The sequence below is a fragment of the Squalius cephalus genome (genome assembly GCF_949319135.1).
Source record: "Squalius cephalus genome assembly, chromosome: 10".
In the NCBI taxonomy this organism is placed as follows: Eukaryota; Metazoa; Chordata; class Actinopteri; order Cypriniformes; family Leuciscidae; genus Squalius; species Squalius cephalus.
Window position 1 is genome coordinate 29,302,140 of NC_137131.1, and position 22,288 is coordinate 29,324,427.

Sequence of the window (22,288 nt, forward strand, 5' to 3'; positions counted from 1 at the left end):
GAGGGGGCCCTTGTTCCCATGAGAGAACAGGGTGTTCGCATTCTCAACTATCTCGACGACTGGCTCATACTAGCACACTCTCGAGATCAGTTATGCGAACACAGGGACCTCGTGCTCAGGCACCTCAGCCAGCTGGGCCTTCAGGTCAACTGGGAGAAGAGCAAACTTGCCCCCGTGCAGAGGATCTCTTATCTCGGTATGGAGTTGGATTCGGTCGCACAGATAGCGCGCCTCACAGAGCAACGCGCTCAGTCGGTGCTGAACTGCTTGAACACGTTCAAGGGCAGGACGGCGGTCCCACTGAAATTCTTTCAGAGGCTCCTGGGGCATATGGCAGCGGCAGCAGCGGTAACTCCGCTCGGTCTGCTCCATATGAGACCGCTTCAGCACTGGCTTCACGGCCGAGTCCCGAGATGGGCGTGGCATCACGGCACTCACCGGGTGGCAATCACACCGGTGTGCCGCCAGACCTTCAGTCCGTGGTCAGATCCCTCGTTCCTCCGGGCAGGAGTTCCCTTTGGAAGAGGTGTCCAGGCATGCTGTGGTTTTCACAGACGCCTCTGCCACCGGCTGGGGTGCCACGTACAATGGGCATGCAGTGTCAGGGGTGTGGACGGGCCCCCAACTGCACTGGCACATCAACTGCCTCGAGTTGCTAGCAGTACGTCTCGCTCTGAGCCGCCTAAAAAGGCCACTACAGGGCAGAGACGTGCTGGTCCGTACGGACAACACTGCGACCGTTGCGTACATCAACCGTCAAGGTGGTCTACGCTCCCGGCGCATGTCGCAACTCGCCCGCCATCTCCTCCTTTGGAGTCAGAAGCATCTGAGGTCGCTTCGAGCCATGTATGTCCCCGGTGTGCTCAACCGTGTGGCCGACGAGCTATCACGAGCCGTGCTCCCGGGAGAATGGCGACTCCACCCCCAGGTGGTTCAGCTGATCTGGAGAGAGTTCGGAGAGGCTCAGGTAGACCTGTTTGCCTCCTCAGAAACCTCCCACTGCCGGTTGTTTTACTCCCTGACCGAGGGAACACTCGGCACGGATGCACTGGCACACAGCTGGCCCCGGGGCCTCCGCAAATATGCATTTCCCCCAGTGAGCCTACTTGCACAGACCCTGTGCAAAGTCAGGGAGGACGAGGAGCAGGTCCTTCTGGTGGCTCCCTATTGGCCCACCCGGACTTGGTTCCCAGAACTCATGCTCCTCGTGACAGTCCCTCCCTGGCCCATTCCTCTGAGGAAGGATCTTCTGACTCAGAGACGGGGCACCCGAAAATAAACACCCGCGTCCGGACCTCTGGAAACTCCATGTCTGGTCCCTGGACGGGACGCGGAGGTTCTAGGTGACTTACCCCCAGAGGTACTTAACACCATCACTTCTGCGCTAGCGCCGTCTACGAGACATGCGTACGCCTTGAAGTGGAACCTGTTTGTCGAGTGGTGTTCCTCCCGCAGAGAGGACCCCCGAAGATGTTCGATAGGGTCAGTGCTTTCCTTCTTGCAGCAAGGGTTGGAGCGAAGGCTGTCTCCCTCCACCCTTAAGGTACATGCTGCTGCTATTTCAGCATATCATGACCACATAGATGGCAAAACAGTTGGAAAGCACGACCTGGTCGTCAGGTTCCTTAGGGGGGCGAGACGATTAAATCCTCCTCGTCCCCCCTCCATACCCTCTTGGGACCTTTCCCTGGTGCTCCGAGCACTTCAGGATGCTCCCTTTGAGCCTTTGCAGTCAGCAGACTTAAAGCTTCTCTCCTTGAAGACTTTGCTGCTGATTGCACTGGCCTCGATCAAGAGGGTAGGGGACCTGCAAGCATTTTCGGTCGACGAATCGTGCCTAGAGTTCGGGCCGGGTGACAACCATGTTGTACTGAGACCCCGGCCTGGCTATGTGCCCAAGGTTCCTACCACTCCCTTTAGAGATCAGGTAGTGAACCTGCAAGCGCTGCCCCTGGAGGAGGCAGACCCAGCCCTGGCTTTGCTCTGTCCCGTTCGCGCTCTGCGTATGTACGTGGACAGAACCCAAAGCGTCAGGACCTCAGACCAGCTCTTTGTCTGTTACGGAGGCCAGCAGAAGGGAAAGGCTGTCTCCAAGCAGAGGATGGCCCACTGGATAGTGGATGCCATCGCCTTGGCTTATGAAGCTCAAGGCGTGCCCTGCCCGCTCAGGTTGCATGCACACTCCACGAGAGGCGTTGCATCCTCTTGGGCGCTGGCACGTGGCTCCTCGCTAACAGATATCTGTAGAGCTGCGGGCTGGGCGACACCTTAACACGTTCGCTAGATACTATAGCCTACGTGTAGAGCCCGTGTCCTCCCGTGTTCTCACCCTAAACGGGTAGAAACACTGTGAGTACCGGCTCTGTCGGCTTGCTGCACCCTACTGTGCACCCTTATTGCTCCAGAGTAAAAACCTGTCGAGTCCTCCAAACACCCTCGGCCCGGACGTGGCGGAGCGTCCGGTGCCAGGCCTTACCCGCTGAATCCTTGAGAACCGGGTCTAGGCTGGGTCCCATATGTGTGACCCTACAGGGATCCCATATGTGTATATCTTCCACGGCTGCTCCTAAACGGAAGCCCGTGTCTTTCCCTTGGGCTAAGTCACCCATTATTCATATGCAGTACAACCCTTGGGTTAGTCCATATGTGTTTTCCCACATAACTCTTCTTAAGAATGTGGTTCCCGCAGCGTTCCCCTCCCTCAGTTCGGGCACGCTTTCCCAGTGTTATCCAATATCTCACTGTATGGGTTATTGTTGATTTAAAAATCTTGCTTTCCCCTGTTGTTTGATTTCATAGAAACAGACACCAGTGATTTTGCCAAGGGATCTCTTATTTATTTGGTTTATAAAACATAGGAGGAAGAGACAATGGACCAAGCGAAAGGTCTAATTCAGCTTCTCAGTCATCTTCTCTACATTTCCATCTCTTCCTGATTTTTGGACAAAAGGCTTGGTTTTTTATACCACTGACCAAGGAAAAAAAACTACATCACCATAGGAACACATACATTCAGCAGAAGAACATATGGTTTCCATTAACGTTGGAATGTATTCCCCTTATGCTATGCTTGATGAAAAACTGCATATACAGGTGCTGGTCATAAAATTAGAATATCATCAAAAAGTTGATTTATTTCAAGAATTCAACTTAACAGGTGAAACTAATATATTATATAGACTCGTTACATGCAAAGTGAGATATTTCAAGCCTTTATTTGTTATAATTTTGATGATTATGACTTATAGCTTATGAAACCCACGAAATCAAAATCCCAGAAAATTAGAATATTACATGAAATCACGCAGTAATTACACAGTGATACCATGGTCATTGAACCAGGTTTTGGTTCTTTTGGCAGTGTGGGCAGGTGCAAATCCTGCTGGAAAATGAAGGAATCATGAAGTGCTCTGAAAATGTCCTGGTAGACGGCTGCGTTGACTCTGGATTTAATAAAGCACAGTGGACCAAAGTCCTCTTTTCTGATGAGAGCAAATTTTGCATCTCATTTGGAAACCAAGGTCCCAGAGTCTGGAGGAAGAATGGAGAGGCACACAATCCAAGATGCTTGAAGTCCAGTGTGAAGTTTCCACAGTCTGTGTTGGTTTGGGGAGCCATGTCATCGGCTGGTGTTGGTCCACTGTGCTGTCCACTCAACGCAGCCATCTACCAGGACATTTCCAGAGCACTTCATGCTTCCTTCAGCAGACAAGCTTTATGGAGATGCTGACTTCATTTTCCAGCAGGATTTGCACCTGCCCACACTGCCAAAAGAACCAAAACCTGGTTCAATGACCATGGTATCACTGTGTAATTACTGTGTGATTTCATGTAATATTCTAATTTTCTGGGATTTTGATTTCGTGGGTTTCATAAGCTGTAAGCCATAATCATCAAAATTATAACAAATAAAGGCTTGAAATATCTCACTTTGCATGTAATGAGTCTATATAATATATTAGTTTCACCTGTTAAGTTGAATTCTTGAAATAAATCAACTTTTTGATGATATTCTAATTTTATGACCAGCAGTTCAGTCAGTTCCACCATCATTCCCAGGTGGCCAACCTATAGAAGTGATAGTGAGGAGGAAAAGCAGACCAAGAAATAGATATAAAGAATAGAAGACTAGAAACAGAAATGAAAACAAAACAAAAAGTAAAGAACAAAGAACCCCAACCCATGTTATGTCCCCGCATACTATGTGTCATTTAACATCTATGTGTATGTATTTAAAAATGAACCCCAATCATCTAAGGAAAGAAAAAGTAATAAGTCTTCTGCCAGTGCCTTGACTCGTTAATTACTTAACTCCTCAAGTTCCTGGCCAAAACAACAAACTAAAATAAACGTTGATGTTAAAGGATCCTATCCCTTGGGGTAGAAAATCAGTAAGCGGGTGTTCATTGTTTGTGAGGTTGTGTTTTGTATGTAGTGTAGAATGTGTAAAATCTTCTATTTCACACCGAATTCACAAACCGAATTCCATTTGGTTAGCCCTCTGAGGTCGACGAACGCGCCGGCGCGTTTTGCTGCATTTTCTCCACATTGTAGCACTATAAACTTAAATTTCTCCGTCATTTATGGTCATACAGAAAAAAGAAATATAAAAAAAGAATCTGTGGTATTTCTACTTTTGTATGTGTCCACTTCCAATCAAATCAAAACATTGTGCTTTTGTAAAATAAAGAAAATAAACAGGGTGTGCGTTCTGCCTCTCCGTCGCGGTGAACTTTTTTTTCTTGAGCACGTCTATAAACTGAAACAAAACTCAGCGAATACTTGTCACACATTTATGAGCCATACACCTTTATAAACATTTAAGTGTGTACTTTTAAATGATCGGATTCAAAACGAAAACAAATATTCTCTGTTTAAGTAATTTGTATAAAACCAACAAGATGTCCAGCTTCTCAAACGCTTCCTAATTATTTTTTAATTTACCACGCCCACTCGCGCAAAAGATATTCACATGCAAATCTCCACATGGAACGCGATCGCCCTCATTACCTCAACAACAAAACACTTCACTTCACTTTTCGTCGAGTTTGAAAGACGTGCCTGAGCTTAGATTGGATTTACATCAGAAGAAGAAGAACGATATTTGAAGACAAGAAAGATAAGGTAAGAAATTCTTACATATTAGTTTGCTATTGTTGCATAAATTTCACATTGCAGTTGAACTGTTGCTAGATATATGGTGAATATTATTATATTTAGACCCGTGTTTACTGTTACTGTGTTTGTGGATATCTGCTCAAACGTAGATATGTATATGGTAGGCCTAACCATAATGTTTTATATTTGAGCGCAATCGCGTTTGAATGTATCATATTTTTGATCGCGATCGCGTTTGAATGTATCATATTTTTGATCGCGATCGCGTTTGAATGTATCATATTTTGGAAAAGCAAAACGCTCCAAACGGCTTCATGTTTTTACTATTATCTCATTTCATATCATCATAACGAATGGAAACATTTGAAGTAACATGATAATCAATATATTTTTCTCTAGCTTAGTTGTTACTGAAATCTTTTTGAAAATATATATAGGCTGCTATATTGTTATTATTTTATGCAGCACTGCGCATAGCCTATACCTACAAGGCACAACAAAACTGGTGTTCATTATATAATATATTGTTGGAAACATTTGTGTGAGTGTGTGTATTCTGTGAATTTTAAAAAGCAATTTTAACAAGAAAAATCTAAAATGTATTCCCAAAATCGTGCAGGCCTTTCTCTTGATATCAGTATGTTCACTTTTTTTTTTTTTTTTTTTTCAGGGCCCAGATGCCACTGAGTCCTGCTGACTTCAACATTCACAGTACATGTCTCTGTACATGAACATGGTAAAGTGAAAATCAAACACCTTAGAAAATGAAAGGTATGTACAATGTTTTTAGGAATGGCACAAAGGTCTCTTTCTTCAATAAGTGCTTTTTTGTTGTGTATCTTTGGATTGTGTTGTGTTGTAAATAAATCCAAACAATTTTAAAAGCCATTCTTTTTTAAATCTCCTCATTCTTTATGCAAGGGTGGTCAGAATGATGGGCCCTGATAAGCTCCTAATAGGGCCATTAGGGAGGTTCTTTGTCTTTCTCAGGTGTGGAAAGCTTTCATATTAATGAGATGATCCGCCCCTTCGCATATTGCTTTCTAACACAAAACACGTCGTAAATTTTTTAAATCAATATATTGTCTTCTCTGAATGAGCAGTCAGGGTGATTCTCACATAGTTTTAGAGCAAATATTCTAGGCTACGTCATACAATTTTCAAAAGTCTTGTGAAGAAATAATCAGTAGGGGTTTCATGACCTTATTTCAGTGAGAATTTATTTTTGTATTTTCACAAACCACGCATAAATGTCATTATCTCAAAACTACAAACTTTTACATACATGCTGCTGATATATTATTGTAGCAGAGTTTGTGCTGAATACAGTGTAATTAGACTTTAGCCATGAAAATGTCACAAGTAACAGAAATAACCACAAATGTCAGAGCATGTCAGAACATCTCCAGGGCCCAGAAAACAGCTCAGACCCCAGAGGGTTAGTAATAACCAATTTAACAGGTTTGGTACTTTTCTTCCTAGTGACACATATGATGAGATTTATTGCTAACAGAATCACCAAGACTACTACCATAGTCAAAACTATCCATTCTGACCATGACAGATTTCCTGGAATTTTAGTTAATTTTGTCTCAGACATCAATTTAGCTATTCCATTCGCTACGATGACATGACCCATTGCTTGAATTCCCTCCTCTTGGGCTGCCTTAACACTTCCTTTAACTCTCTTAACCATTTCAAAGAGTTCATAATTCCTCTCCTCCACCAAATCATTATTCCACCACTGTGCCTCTAACTGCAACAATTGCACATGTGGAACATGAATTCCACCCAAATAAAGAGGATAGAGAATCTCAACGCAAAATGGATCAGGAGGAATTGGGCATAACTTCCCTCCGTATATCATATTTTCACTTATTCCATCATGTAATATGCACCACTGTGCTTCTGACACCTGCCATGCACCTGTGGCTTGATCTAAAGGAACTACTTCCCAAACTGCAGATCCATTAAGAGATAAACTGAACATTGTAGAGCATGAGCAAATTACCCACTCATGTTCCTCAACACAATAGTCTGTGGTAGAAATCATTGGTGTATCACCTTCAGCCCAATATCCATTCTTTCCTAATCTAATTACTGAATTTCCTTGTCTAACCCCCATTGATTGGAATCGTCTAACTGTCATAATATTACGCTTCCCATATTGAGGCCATACCATAAACAAAGGTAATGTTCCAGAACCTGACAACAAATTTTCATTAACCCTCTGGGGTCTGAGGGGTTTTTGGGGTCCTTGAGATGTTCTGACATGCCCTGACATTTGTGCTTTTTTCAGTTGCTTATAAACATATTAATGGCAAAGGTGTAAATTCACTCTATTTAGCACAAACAGGGCTACCATAATATGTGAACAACTTGCATGTACATGTTTGTATTTTTGATAGAATAATGTTTATGCATGGTTTTTTCAAAAACAAAAAACTAAAGTTTCTGAAATAAGGCCATAAAACACATTCTAAATATATGTAAATAATACTTTTGACTAATGGATGACGTTGCCTAGAATTTTTTCTTCAAAATTATGTGAAAATCATCCTGCCTAATCATTCACATAACACAATACATTGATTTAAATCTTGTAAAACACTTTTTGTTTGGAAAGGCCATATGCGGGTGGGCGTGATTCACACCTGCGGAGACAATGGGGCCCGCATAATGAGGCTGCATACGTAATGAGCCTTTCATTCAGGTGTGTGACTGAGCCACAAGAATGCAAGGACAATATATAACTGGTTTGTTGTTTTTTTCCACAAATTTTGCTTGCAAATTGTACAATATCCAAGGTAAACATTTCTAGTAATTGTGCAGTTAATTGTTCTCATACTGTATTTTCAGATTTGGAATATATTCTCTTCCCAAATGTGTCACTAATAAAGCATAATAAAATTATTTAAAGAGAAGGCTTATAATGACCTTTTAAGATTTTGTTTACATCTATCCTTATATATATATATATATATATATATATATATATATATATATATATATATATATATATTTTTTTTTTTTTTTTTTTTTTTTTTAAGGTTATACAATTACAACAACATTTAAAATTGTAACAATATTTCCAGTGTAATCTTTCTTTGTATTCGCGATTCATATTAAAACAGTATTTTTGCCAGCTGTAGTAGCTCCACAACAGCGCGCATCTGTGCGTTCATTCATTCAGATTAGAACAAAGCAAATAGAACTGACCTATTCCTCAGCGGGATCCGTTTGCTCCTCGAAATGATACTTCCAGAACTTCTGAGGTAAATTTTTGCAGGATTATTATCAAGATAGTATTATTCCTCACAGCATCGTAAAGTACATAAGTCTGAAAGTGAACTCGCGGTGTGTGTTATCCAGCTGATGTGGGCGTTTCACAGGTTTGTTTGGATCGCCTCACATTTGCGTTTGAATAGCGCACGCTCTCCGTGGGCGGAGCACATTAAAACTTAATTAGCTGAGATGAGAACGACTGACATCTCTCTCTTTGCATACATATTACATAAACTGTGAATATTTGTTTTTTATAAAAATTACTTCATTTAAAAGAAGAGAATTCAAGCTTCATGCCTGTGTGACTGTATGCCTGTTTGACTGAGTATTCGCTGAGTTACAGTTCATTTTCGGACGCGTTTCAGAATTGACTTCACTGACGGAGAGGAGGCAGAACTCGCATCATGTTTATTTTTCTTTATTTGGCGAAAAGCACAACACTTTGTTTTTATTATGAGCATACACTAAAAAAATACACACTAAACAGGATCGATTGATGTATAACACAAGCATATAAGATAAAAATTAATTTTTTTTTTTTTTTTTTTTTTTGCACTCATACGGAAAAAAACGAGCCTATCGCGCCGGCGCGATAGCCGACCTCAGGGGGTTAATGACAATTTTAATTAATGGAACATGTTTAGCAGAAGTCAAATTAAGTTGATTACCGAAAACCACTAACACAGATTCCGCTATTCGCTCAGGAATTTGACCCATTCGAATAACTTGAATATCCTCAACCATTTGATCCTTCAAATTTTGAGCCAGAAATAAACACGCTGCACGATGCGTCTCAAAATTAGATGACTTTGTTAATGCATCTGCCAATTCCTTCGCTGCGTTATTAAGATGCTGACCCGCTGCTATAATATGTAGAGAACCTTGAAGAGCCTCAGTGAGTCCTTTCCCAGTCATTGTTCCCACCCACTGAGTATATTTGCTTAATTGATTCATTTGAGCAGTATTACTAATTGAATTGACAGAACCAAATACCCCCGCTATATCTCCCCATATACTTCGAGATTTACGATTTCGACTTCTCAGAGGATCTTTAGAGGTATAATATTTAATTTCTTTTTCCAACCAACTCCATATTTGTGTGAAATTTCCACAATAGGACTGATCAAAAACAGTAAGAAGAGATATCAAGTTATAATTAATGCGTTGTCGCACCATATGGGCTTCATTTATCAAGGTTTTGGTTTCTTTTGCTAACAAGATACCATGAGCTGGTGCCGTAGTCGTATTTGGGCAAGTTTTAGCTTTGTTTGTCTTTTCCGCAGAAAGATAAAAACACCGTCCAATTTCCCCAGTTTCTAGTTCAGTCTCACAATATTCATTTGCATCTTCCGAATGCCAAACTCTTACGTAATTTCCCTTGAATCTGGTTGTCCCTGAGGTAGTATCCCTTAGAAACCCCTCACATGGCAACACTATGGGATAGATACAGCCTTGGGCTAGTGAATCCCATATTGTAAGCATGTGGGTCCAATTCAAAATGAAGTTCATTTCCACATTAGTAGATGTTATGAGGTCTAACCCCACAATTTCACATTGTTCTTTTGAACAAATTTCTCGTCTTTGAGCACTACCAGAATACCCCCCATCTTTCACCGGCCAAATTATTCTGCTTTTGTAACATTGATGATGAAAGTTACATCCACCATATATGCCCTCACGATATTTATCAAGGTCTTTATCATTACGTGGCACCCAATCCCATAATCCCCATTTGGAAATAAAGGGAAGAGTGAAATGTTGGCCTGATTTCAGAGTTGCATTCCGAGTGATTCCTTGAACTCGAGGAGTCCATAAAGCCTGGCTTCCTTGGTAAATGCCAAGATTATAAGCATACCATTGTCGTTGGGTATCGAGAATAACTTGCAACTATCTCTAATCAATGTCAATGGAATTGATCCCTGAAATGGAAGCAGAGAAATAATTAAACATCACTTCTTTATTCCCAATCTTTAAAGCTAATGGATGAACAGTGTTCAATATCAGGCCATAAGCCGTCATTATCATTTTGTTCATTCACTAAGCAAGGTTTAACTTGTGACCAATGATACCATCTATCTGTTCCTACACCCTTCCCTTTAAGGCAAACACTTGTATCGGTTGTTAAGAGTATCTCATATGGTCCCTCCCATCTAGGCTCTAAACCTTTCCTAGCAATGCGTTTGACCATAACAAAACTGCCTAACTCAGGAATGTGTGGAATATCAGTAGTGGTATGTTTTTCATCCCATTGCTGTTGAGCTTCTCGCACTTTCTTATTATTGTCTTTGGTAGCTTTGTCCAGCATTGTTAGATAGCGTCGTAACTTCTCTTGGAACAAAGTAGAATCACCTCCTGTTCCCGCAGGTGGCGGAGCATCAGGAGGTAGGACCATTGCTCTTCCAGTCATCAGTTCAAAAGGAGTTAGTCCTGTTACTCTGTTTGGAGTTGCTCTCAAGTTCCACAGAATAGCAGGTAATAACTTATGCCAACCTTGGCCAGTTTGCAGAATGGCTTTGGTAAGAGCGGTTTTCAACGATCTGTTCATTCGTTCTACCATGCCTGAGCTTTCCGGCCTGTACGGGATGTGAAACTTCTGTTTGATCCCCATCAATTTCATTGCTTCCTTCATCAGTTTTCCAGTGAAATGAGTTCCATTGTCAGAATCAATTTCATATGGAAGACCCCAGCGAGGAAAAACTTCTTCCACCATTACTCGTGCTGCCGCTTCAGCTGTGCAAGTTCTCGTAGAGAATGCTTCCACCCACCTAGTAAATCTGTCCATGATTACTAGAATGTATTGGTACCCTCCACTGGGTGATAAAGGTCCTGTGAAATCGATTTGGAGGTGTGTCCATGGACCTGTTGGTCTGGGTGCATGTGACATTCGCACCTTTACAGATTTTCCCACATTTGCTTTCATGCAAATTAAGCATCTCCTACAGTAGTCATCAATGTCTCTCATCATTCGTGGCCACCACCACGTCTCGCTGATTTGAGCTTTCATTGCTTTTGCTCCAGCATGCACTTTTCCATGATACAGCTGCATTAGTTCTCTTCTTGTTCCAATCGGCATCACCACTTGTCCGGTTGGAATTCTCCAGATACCTTGATCATCCTCTTTCGCTCCCGCTTTTATCCATTGTTCTTTCTCTTCATCTGTCTCTGTTTGATATGACAGAAGATGGCGCTCAGGATTATCTTTGCTGTTTTCCTGTACCATGGTAACAGGAGTAAGAGGTAGTAAAGCTGCTTCTCTAGCTGCTGCATCTGCTGCCGCGTTTCCTTGACTTTCTTTGGACTTGTCAGATTGATGTGATTTTACTTTGATCACGGCTGCTTCTCTTGGTAAGTGACATGCTGCAATCAAGCGACGAATTATGGAAGCATGTTGTATTTCACTCCCACTGCTAGTGATAAGTCCACGCCTTTTCCACGGGGCAAGATAGTCATGGACCACGCCAAAAGCATAACGACTATCTGTGTAGATGTTGACTCGATCTCCTTCTGATAGTCCAAAAGCTTCCGTAAGTGCCGTGAGCTCAGCTACTTGTGCTGAAAATTGCCCAGGAAGAGCTCCTTTCTTCACAACAGTTCCATCAGCTTCCACTACAGCCCATCCAGTATGTCGTTTTCCATCAACATAATAACTGGATCCATCAACCCATAACTCCTTATCTGGATTTTCAAGAGGGATTGGATTAACAGGACCATGGCTTTCATCTTCTACTTGTTTTTCACACTCATGTGGTGTTCCCTCATGTGGTTCTAGCATCATTGTTGCAGGGTTAAGGGATGTGTCTCTGATTATTTCCACTCTTAAATTCTTGTTCAACAAAGTTGCTTCCTATTTTGCTCTTCTTGCGTCAGTTATGGTCTTGATGTTTGTGTTGTTCAACAACGTCACTATACTGTGTGGAGTGTGAAGTATGATGGTTTGTGCTCCTATCAAATTTTCCACAGCATCCACTGCCCATGTGGCACCATCGAGAGCTTGTATACATCGTGGTTGACCAATCATTGTGACAGGAATCTTTGTGGAAAAGTATCCAACTGGTCTGTATCGATCACCTGGTTTTTGACACAGTACTGCTGAGTAGGTCTCATTTCCCACCCTGGTCCACAAATGGAATGGCAATCGTCCATCGGGAAGTCCCAAGGCTGGGGCTGATGTCAGTTTCTCTTTCATAGATGTAAATGCTTCCTCAGCTTCTGGTGTCCAGGTTATCTGCTCCACTCCAGGCTTTCCTCCCTTGTACAAGTCGATGAGAGGACTAGTGATGCTGGCAAAATCAGGTATATACTGGCGACAGTAGTTGAAAAGTCCCATCACCTTCCGTATTCCTGTAACTGTTAGAGGTTTTGGGAGTTGCCGTAATGCCTCTACACGCTCTGTTGTCATTCTCCTTCCCTCGACAGATATTTCTTGGCCCAAGTAGATAACCTTGGTTTTGGCCAACTGTGCTTTGTCGGGGTTGACTTTGAATCCTCCTTTCCTAAGGGCTTGTAGGACAACATTCAGAGCAAATATATGGCTGTTTTCATCTGGGCTTGCAATCAACAAGTCATCAACATATTGGATGCAAACACTCCCTGAACTCTCAATTTCAGCTTTTCGCTCCGTTAAGAACTGATCCAAAGTTCTATGGAATACCACAGGAGATAGATTGAGACCTTGTGGGAGTCTGTTCCAGACAAACTGTTTTGCCCCCACTGTGAAGGCCAATTTCTCTTGAGATCTTTCGTCAATAGGTATAGACCAGAAAGCCGACAGTACATCTAATACTGTGAAAATTCTTGCGTTTCCTGGAATATCATTCAGAATGGTGGCTGGATTGGCCACAATAGGATGCGGTTTTGGTGTTACACTGTTAAGTCTTGTGTAATCGATGGTTAATCTCCATGAGTTATCCGATTTCTTGACAGGCCATACAGCACTATTAGTGGTTGATGAAGATTGTCTGATGATTCCTTCAGCTTCCAAGTCTGCCACTATCTCTTCCACAGCTTGTCTTGCTTCAGGTCGGATAGGGTATTGTTTATGAGGGGCATGTATCGGTCCCTCAATAACTACAGGGTCAATGTTGGCTTTACCGCAATCCAATTTATGTTTAGCCCAAACATCTGGATATAAACTACACAGAAGTCCCCACACACCGTCTTTTCCCCAATCTCTGATAATTGGTTTTGCTGTACCAACAGACGTTAGATTACATGTGCGATCTTCGTGTGGTATTATCCCAGCTGTTGTAGCGATTTGACGACTGTCGGTAAATATGATCATGTTCAACAATGGAAGAATGTCCATGCCAATAAGGTTTCCTTGTGAATTCGGCCCTACCCAGAAAGATGTCCATAAGACTTCATCTTCATGTATTTGCAAAGGAACTTGTATACTTTTGCGAAATTGAGTGATACCTCCTCCAACTCCTTCAACTTCCATAGTTTCATCTGTTGTAGGTAGGTTCAGATCTGTTATCGAAATCGCTGCTCCTGTGTCAACCAAAATGTCACATGGGTGGCCCCCTATCAATGCATTGACGAAAAGGCGATTGTCTCTTTTCTTACTAATACAGGGGGCCGCTGATTCCTATTGCGGATGCATAATTCCCTCTATGAGCTGACGGACTTGTGCTTCAGTCCACGTCTTCCCTTGAGAGGTTTCATCATTTTTTTTCGCACTGACTTGTTTAAATGATGGACCTTGACCTTCTGCTCCACCTCCTTTAGCCCAACAATCTTTTATTGAGTGGCCACGCTTTCCACAGTTGGTGCAGAAAATCATCCTCTTCTTTGTGTCCATGTTGTATTGAGCTGTTGCCACTCCTTTTCGATTTGGCTTGTTTCCTTCTTCCTTGTTTGATCTCATAGCCATCTCTAAGCGGCCAGCCCATTGCATAATTTGATCAAATGTCTCACCTGGATTGACTCCAAGTGATAAGGCTTGTTGGTATTTTGTACTAAGTCCATCCACAAGTGTGTCAGTGAACTGTACATCATCTCTGTCAGGTTGTTTCTTAGCACAGAGAGCCCATCTCTCGTAAGCGTTCCACTTACGCAGAGCATATTCATCTGGAGATTCATCATCCTTTTGCTTAATCAATGTCACTAATGTGAAAGGAATTTTTCCGCTGCCCAAGATTTCTTGGATTTCTTTTCGAAACACATCTAATGCTTGCCAAAGACCCAGGGGTCGCCCCTGGTCATCAACCCACAAATTTATCCATTGGGCTGTGGTTATCGAAGCTGGCAAGCGTTCCCATCTGTCTCTTGGGATTTTAGCTTTCACAATGGTGTGTATATCTTTTAACCTGTTAAGCTGCAACGCCACTTTTGAAAAATCCCCAGAAATGACATACCCAAACTTAAACAGATACAGTTCATGAACCCTTTGTACTAAAAGCACAAGTATGATCTCATTTGAAAGCTGACACCTGGCAGTTTATTGTAAATGTAGAATTAATTATTGTCATAATGAAAAAAAATTGTTATAAATAGCTTCAAAGTTTTGTAAAGTTATTAGAAATTAATTTTTATGAAACATCCTCATGAAAATAAAATTGAAGTTGGCACTGGAGCAATCTAGAAATGCACTACAGCTAAGGCCACATGTCTAAACATTTTATATTTAAAATCTGAAGATAATAAGTCCAAAACTCTGTATTTAGTTAAATGTTTTTCAAGACCATGTCAATGACTTCATTTTGATTTGCTACTTTAAAATGCTACTGATGTTTATTGCCATCTTCTAAACATCAATTCAGTATATTGTCTCTATTGTTTTGTGGTGCAAACGAGCCCCATTCAGTCTCAGTCTCCCCCTACACACATTCACACCTCTCCAGCCTGGTTATGGCTCGAAATATGCATTTCTTTTGTCTGCATTATAGTTACTAACGACTGGCTATTCACAAGCTATTCATAGGGTTTCTATCCCTAATTTCTTTTATCAAAGTTCTCACTTAACATTTAAAAACTGGATCAAATGCCCTGCTTGAATTTCAGTAAGCATATTTAGAAAAAAAACATAAAAGGATAACTGCTATATGTGGCAGGTGCACCTAGGGCTAGCTAGCATGTTAGCTTAGCACACCATCAATACACGACAATTTATGAGATTAAAACCATGTTTGTGCTCCAAACTTAATTTATAACGCAAGTCGAGTGTTTTAAATAATCTTCTGTGATATAATTTCGCTTCAGATAAAAAAATCAGACAGAAAATATATATATATATATATATTTTATTCTGCACAATGATAAAGTCTATATCGATTAGCATTACATTATAAATATAATCTATTATTATGGAAATACCTGACATTACTCGAAGAACACAGGTAAACCAAATATCATTTCAATCATGTTTATTGTCTTCAAAACATGTTACAGCGATCTCTGATAGCTTTGAATGTGTTCGAGACTTCCTGGAATGTCACATGATCATGCCTCTTCTTCATGTTATATATATGGACTATTATTGTGCATGTAGCGCCCTCAGGCTGTTGGTATGGATTGAAAACACAATACATCACAGTATCCAGCACTCATAATGATTACATCGACGCATTTGGGCATAAATTCAATAAATATTATTCCTGTCTATAGAAATCTGATGAAAACCTATGAAAATATATCAATATTTCTCCAAATCTGCACATTTTTTAGCTAAAGCCCTGAGGGACGTTGTTTTGTGTATCGCTGTCATGACGACAGCACGGGAGTTTTTTATGAATGAAAGCGTTTGACGCGCATAATTCATATTAAAGGTATCGACTCATTTTTTTCATTTCATAACTCCTGACACAAATTAAGACATAACTGTCACTATAAGTTTTTCAGAATACAATAGTGGTCAAATACTGAAACTTGAGTCTTATATCTTTTTAATGATGTATAGTTTGTCAATGTATAACATTAAATCTGATAGTAATTTTTAACTAAATAAAAAAAAAAACGCTTCAGTGCGCCGACGCACTGGTGAAGCTTAACAGGTTAATGTCATTTGATGCGCTTCAACCAGGGTTATTATAGTTTTGCATTTTTCATTAGTTTTTTATTTTTATTTCGTTTTGACTTTTTGTTTTCAAATTCAGTTTAGTTTTAATTAGTTTTTAAAGTGGGTTTGCTTGTTTAGTTTAGTTTTTGTTTTTTGAAAATGCTTAGTTTTAGTTTAGTTTTTATTAGTTTTAGTGTTAGTTTTAGTCTTTTTTTGTAATTTGGGTTATTTGTCAGGGGCAAGATTCAAAAAAGTCAGAAAAAGTATTGTGTAATAATAAAAACATAATACAATTTTAGAAAAAAATTCACACCCCATTGAAAATCCTTTACCTCTTACAAAATCCACACGCTGTACCAAAAATCTACACATGTTCTATACAGAATTCACACCCTATACAAATACCACAGCTGTACAATTTCCACACCCTATACTAAATTTACCCTATGGGGAGAGTGGGGTGATTTGTGCCAGGGGGGAAGTAGTTCCACCCCTTGTTTCTGGAAAACCATAGAAGAAATTGGTCATGTGACCACATAATTTTGAAAAGCAATCACTTTTACTCATCCTCCAAAGAGACACATGGCATGAGAGTTAAGCACATTTTAGTGCAAAAAACAGTTTTTTCCCTTTCAAAGTAAAATTTCTATGATTAAGGTTTTTTGATTGTAGTGTCTGAACAATTATAGACAAGTTTGAAAACATTTCACACATGTTTTAGTGCTTTAGTAGGCTACACAATGAGTCTATACAGTTAGCATGATGTGAAAGTGAAGTGAAAGTGAAAGTGACACGTGACGGCCAAGTATGGTAACCCATACTTGGAATTTGACCTCTGCATTTAACCCATCCAAGTTAATGCACACACATTAGGAGCAGAGTAGTGAGTAGTTAACACACACACACTGCAAACGTGGATACACACACCCAGAGCAGCGGGCAGCCTTTGTGTGGCGCCCGGGGAGCGATTAGGGGTTAGGTGCCTTGCTCAAGGGCACCTCAGTCATTTCCCACCGGTTCTGGAATCGAACCAGCAACCTTTGGGTTACCAGTCCAACTCCCTAACCACTAGGCCATGACTGCCCTCAATGTTAGCTTTGATGTTAGCTCTTAACTGCTGGATCATGCTAGTTTTTCAAACTTGTGGGTCTGGGGTGATTTGTGCCAAAGGGCCTGGGTTAAGTTGTGCCAGATCCAGACCACCTAGACCTACATACTCACAGGGGATAATCTTGAGAAGTGAGGAGATGGGCATGCCTCATCATTGTTTGACTTAGGCCTGCCTGCTATTTGTTTAATTTAGCTAACACTGATTTCAGTTTTGAGTTTGCACTATGTAAAGATAAGTTTTATTCTGTTTTTAAGTGGCCTATGTCACAATAGTATGTTTAGAAATTAGCCTAGTCACTTTATTCTTATATGTTACATAATTGACAGACAGCGCTATGTCAACAGGCATCTATTGCCAAAGCCTTTTTGCCTGAAATGATTCACAAATATCATATATTGTGTTGCTATGGTGCTCTAAATGGTTGCTAGGGCGTAGCTTGATAGCTTCACAATGATCCTGAGAGACTGATTGGAGTAAAATGAGCCCGCCCCCTTGTCTCTATGACACTGTGATCCAGAGTTATGTTCAATACAAAATCCCTATGCAATTGACCATAGTAGGAAAAACACATGCTATGGTATTCCAGGGTGACAATATCTAAATAAACCTTAAATGAGTAATTTTGTATTGAAATTGTCTTGCTTTCATATAGCATTACAGTTCATAACATTAAAATGTTCTGTTTTACTTCAGAAATCACTGGCACAATTTACCCCAATGTATTCCCCTAAAGGCACAACTTCCCCCGCACCAGGGGCAAGTTGTGCCATGAGACCACTTTTTCCCCAAAAGCTATATTTCTGAAAAAATTTATTTCAGATCCAAAGTTATTGTTCTCAGGGATGCACCACATCCTGAAATATATGTACATCGTTAAGTTGAAGGAATTACTGCCATGGCCTCACTTTAAAGTCACTTTGAGTAAAAACTGGCACAACTCACCCCACTTTCCCTACTGTCAATAGCCTACTCATCTGGATTGAAGCAGCAAACATTAAGTGTAAAAGTAAAAAAATGACATAACATTATTTAATATTTGAATCAAAGCTTATATAGTGTTTTGACAACGACAACGACAACCAAAAAGTGCATTTTACCTCAAACTTGCGACTAGTTAACTTTCTAAAAAAGGCGCAATCGCTTCTCGGGTCGACATTAACACACTGACAAAATTATATTCAGAATTTAAAATATTTTGATACCACTTTTTAATGTGTGATTGTAAGGTGTTCACGAGATAGAGATACTAACCTTTAGCGAACTTGCTTTCAACGTCGAACGAACACTCGTTCTCATGGAGACGCGGTGTGCACGGAGGGGAGGGGCTGTGTGTGTGTGTGTGTGTGTGTGTGTGTGTGTGTGTGTGTGTGTGTGTGTGTGTGCGCGCGCGCGCGCGAGACGCATGAGTGACAGAGACGGAGGGAGAGCAGGGAAAGGAAATGCAGCTGAACGAATACGCTGCGTGTTTTAAATAGCGTTAAAAAATGAAAGACCTTGACAAAGACGAAAACTAAGGACATTTACTCTATAATTTTATTTTATTTTAGTTAGTTTTGCCAAACACACATTACAGTTTTAGTTAGTTATCGTTTTTTTGTAATGCCTCGTTTTTATTTTTATTTCAGTTAACGACAATGTTTTTTCCCACCTAGTTTTCGTTTTTTCGTTAGTTTTCGTTAACGATTATAACCTTGGCTTCAACCAGAGAATCTAATTCTCGCCAAAACTCTGTGTTTGGATCTTGTCTCTTCAGAGGAGGCAAGGCTGTGAGAATGGCTTGACGTTCTCCTGGTGTGAATGGTCTCTCTTCTGTCATCATTTCAGATTGTAAGTCTTCCCTTTTAACAACAGGTGAAGAAAATTCAGGACCGATCTTGTCAACTGTGATCATGTCATCATCTCTTGTCTCATCACCCCAGTCAGATCCATAATTACGAGCTGGTGTACATCGCAACATGTCCCTGTTTGGCTGGGCTGATTTAGATCTTGTTATTATTGGAGCTGCTTGTGCAGATGCAATGTACATTTTGTCAACTGGACCTCCATTTGATCTCAAAGCTTGAGGCTGTGTCAAAGGTTTAGATGAACTTGTATATTGTTCAGGCAAAGCTGGATAGATTGGTTTGTAAGGAGGAGGCGTTACTGTGGTTGCGGATTTCACTGGTGGTTGTGAATATTTTCTTTCCGCTTCAGTTATTATATTTGTCCAATCTGGATCAAACGAATCATCATTGGTTGTATTTTCTCCATCTGAACATTTAATAGACATGATTTTGTTCAACTTATTAAATGCTTCAATTTGAGGCTTCATTGCTTCAGCAAGTGGAACTGGACCGCCATTTATATCACAACAAATTCCACCTTGCTTTACAATCCAATGAGCTGCCAGTATTGGAAATGCTTGTGATTTTATCTTGTCTTTTTGAGACTCGAACCAGTGTAACTGTGCATCCATATTTGCATTTATGTCAAGTCCTTTTCTCAAAAGCTTAGCTTTTTTCTTGTTCTTTCTTTCAAGGTACCAAGCCGAAATTGTTCTGCTGTTACAGTCACGTTCTGCCATCTTGCAAAGTTACTTTGTGCTGCTCAGAACAGCAGGGATGTGTGTGTCTGTGAGTGTGTTTCTCTAAGGGTGGGGCTATGGTACTCTGCTTCTCTCTCGCTCTCTCTGTATATTATGTGTGTGCGCTCAGAACTGCAAGCCTATGTATGTGTATGTATGCATATGTGCATGTGTATGTGTGTGTGTGTCAGAGGTTTCTTCTCTCTCTCTCTCCCTCCCTTCTCCAAACTACAGTATGTGTGTGTGTGTGAAGGTATGGAGCAAATTCTGAAGGGAGGGGTCGCCTCACTCCTCTCTGTCCCTCTCTTTCACTTCACAGAACAAAAGAAAATTTTAGAACAAAGTTAACTCCAATGTTTTTCAGTATTTTGTTTAGTTTCCAGTTAACTCGAAACAGTTTTTTTTTCTTTTTTTCCCTCTTTTCTTTAAGCTTACTCAGATCAGTATCCTCAAATATTTGAACAGCTTTACGGTCAAAATCCGAAATACACGCGATCCTAACTATTTTAACTCGTATTACTCCAGTGTATTAACGTGCTTTAGAGTTTTACCTGCCATCGTTTTAAACAGACTCGCCACACTTTAACCACTCATGTCAATCGAGCTTTGCTTGTGTTTCACCTCCTCGCCTCGAGTACGAATCTTCCGTGATGGGTATACTTTAGGGATTACTCTGCCTTAGTTTTTACAGTCCCGCCATATCCCTCACCAAACAGTGACAACCAGCAAATAATAGTTTTATCGTCTTACAGCTAATTCTCCCAAATTTTTGACTAGATGGTCTTTTTTCTAAAAAAGATCCATCTCAATCCCAGCATATCAAATAACTTTAGAGGTTTACTTTTCAGAGAACTTAAATAAGCCAAATTAAATTGAATTATTTTATTTATTATACTATGTCTTATATTCATTGGCAAAACCACAGGTTCCTTAAACAACACAGTTCTTTTTAGCAGTTACAGTCATTGTCTCTAATCATCAGGCAGACTTAGAACTTTTTATATAAAGGAAAAAGTCTTACCTTAATGACTTAGACCAATGCCTGGATTATGCAATCCTGTTCTTCGTGACGCCAAATTGTTGATTTAAAAATCTTGCTTTCCCCTGTTGTTTGATTTCATAGAAACAGACACCAGTGATTTTGCCAAGGGATCTCTTATTTATTTGGTTTATAAAACATAGGAGGAAGAGACAATGGACCAAGCGAAAGGTCCAATTCAGCTTCTCAGTCATCTTCTCTACATTTCCATCTCTTCCTGATTTTCGGACAAAAGGCTTGGTTTTTTATACCACTGACCAAGGAAAAAAAACTACATCACCATAGGAACACATACATTCAGCAGAAGAACATATGGTTTCCATTAACGTTGGAATGTATTCCCCTTATGCTATGCTTGATGAAAAACTGCATATACATTTCAGTCCAGCAGCACACTCAAGTCCAAAGTCTCCCAAAGTCTCTCCCACATATTCACAAAATACAATGAGTACAACTAATTATGAATGTATATAAAGAGTATAAAAGAGATACATTATACTACTGATTATGAATATTAATAAAAAGTAATAATAATACTAAAAACATTAAATGATGAAATTTGAGTCTTCAGTTATCACGGAACAACAGTGTGGATACTCTTGGTGTAAGCCCTCTCCTATCGTCCTTCCAGGCAAGAAGGTGTAGAGGCTTGCCCAGGGCGCTGGATGGGGTGCAGCAGCTGTGGCACTTTGGTAGGGATTCCTATTCGTCGTTCACCACGACGTACGTCGTAGTGACCGAACGATAGGGAACGTCTCGGTTACATATGGTAACCCTCGTTCCCTGAGGGAGGGAACGGAGACGTACGTCCCGTCGCCACATCTGCCGCTACCCGCCGGGGCAACCAGCTTTTCAGGCTTGGCTCCTCAGCAAAAAACTGAAGTGCAATCACACCAGCTGCTCGTTAAATACCCGCGCTGCGAGGCTGCACAGCTGATGCAAATGATTGCACGCCAATGTGCATTGGCTTGTTTTAGTTCACTCGAAGTAGATTGGCCTCTCTAGCGAGCTTCCTATTCGTCGTTCACCACGACGTACGTCTCCGTTCCCTCCCTCAGGGAACGAGGGTTACCATATGTAACCGAGACGTTTCAACTACACCAAATATTAGGTTGTTTCATTATTGTAGGCTACAGCAAATGTCAATAGCTCTTTTTTTATTTTTCATGTTTGTTG

At 40.9% G+C, this 22,288-nt stretch overlaps 1 protein-coding gene across 1 annotated transcript in view; it reads left to right on the forward strand.

Annotated features, from left to right (window-relative positions):
- The window catches only part of LOC307165548 (uncharacterized protein), a 69,039-nt gene that overhangs the window by 9,036 nt on the left and 37,715 nt on the right, over positions 1–22,288 (forward strand). The gene's annotated exons all lie outside the window — the stretch shown is intronic.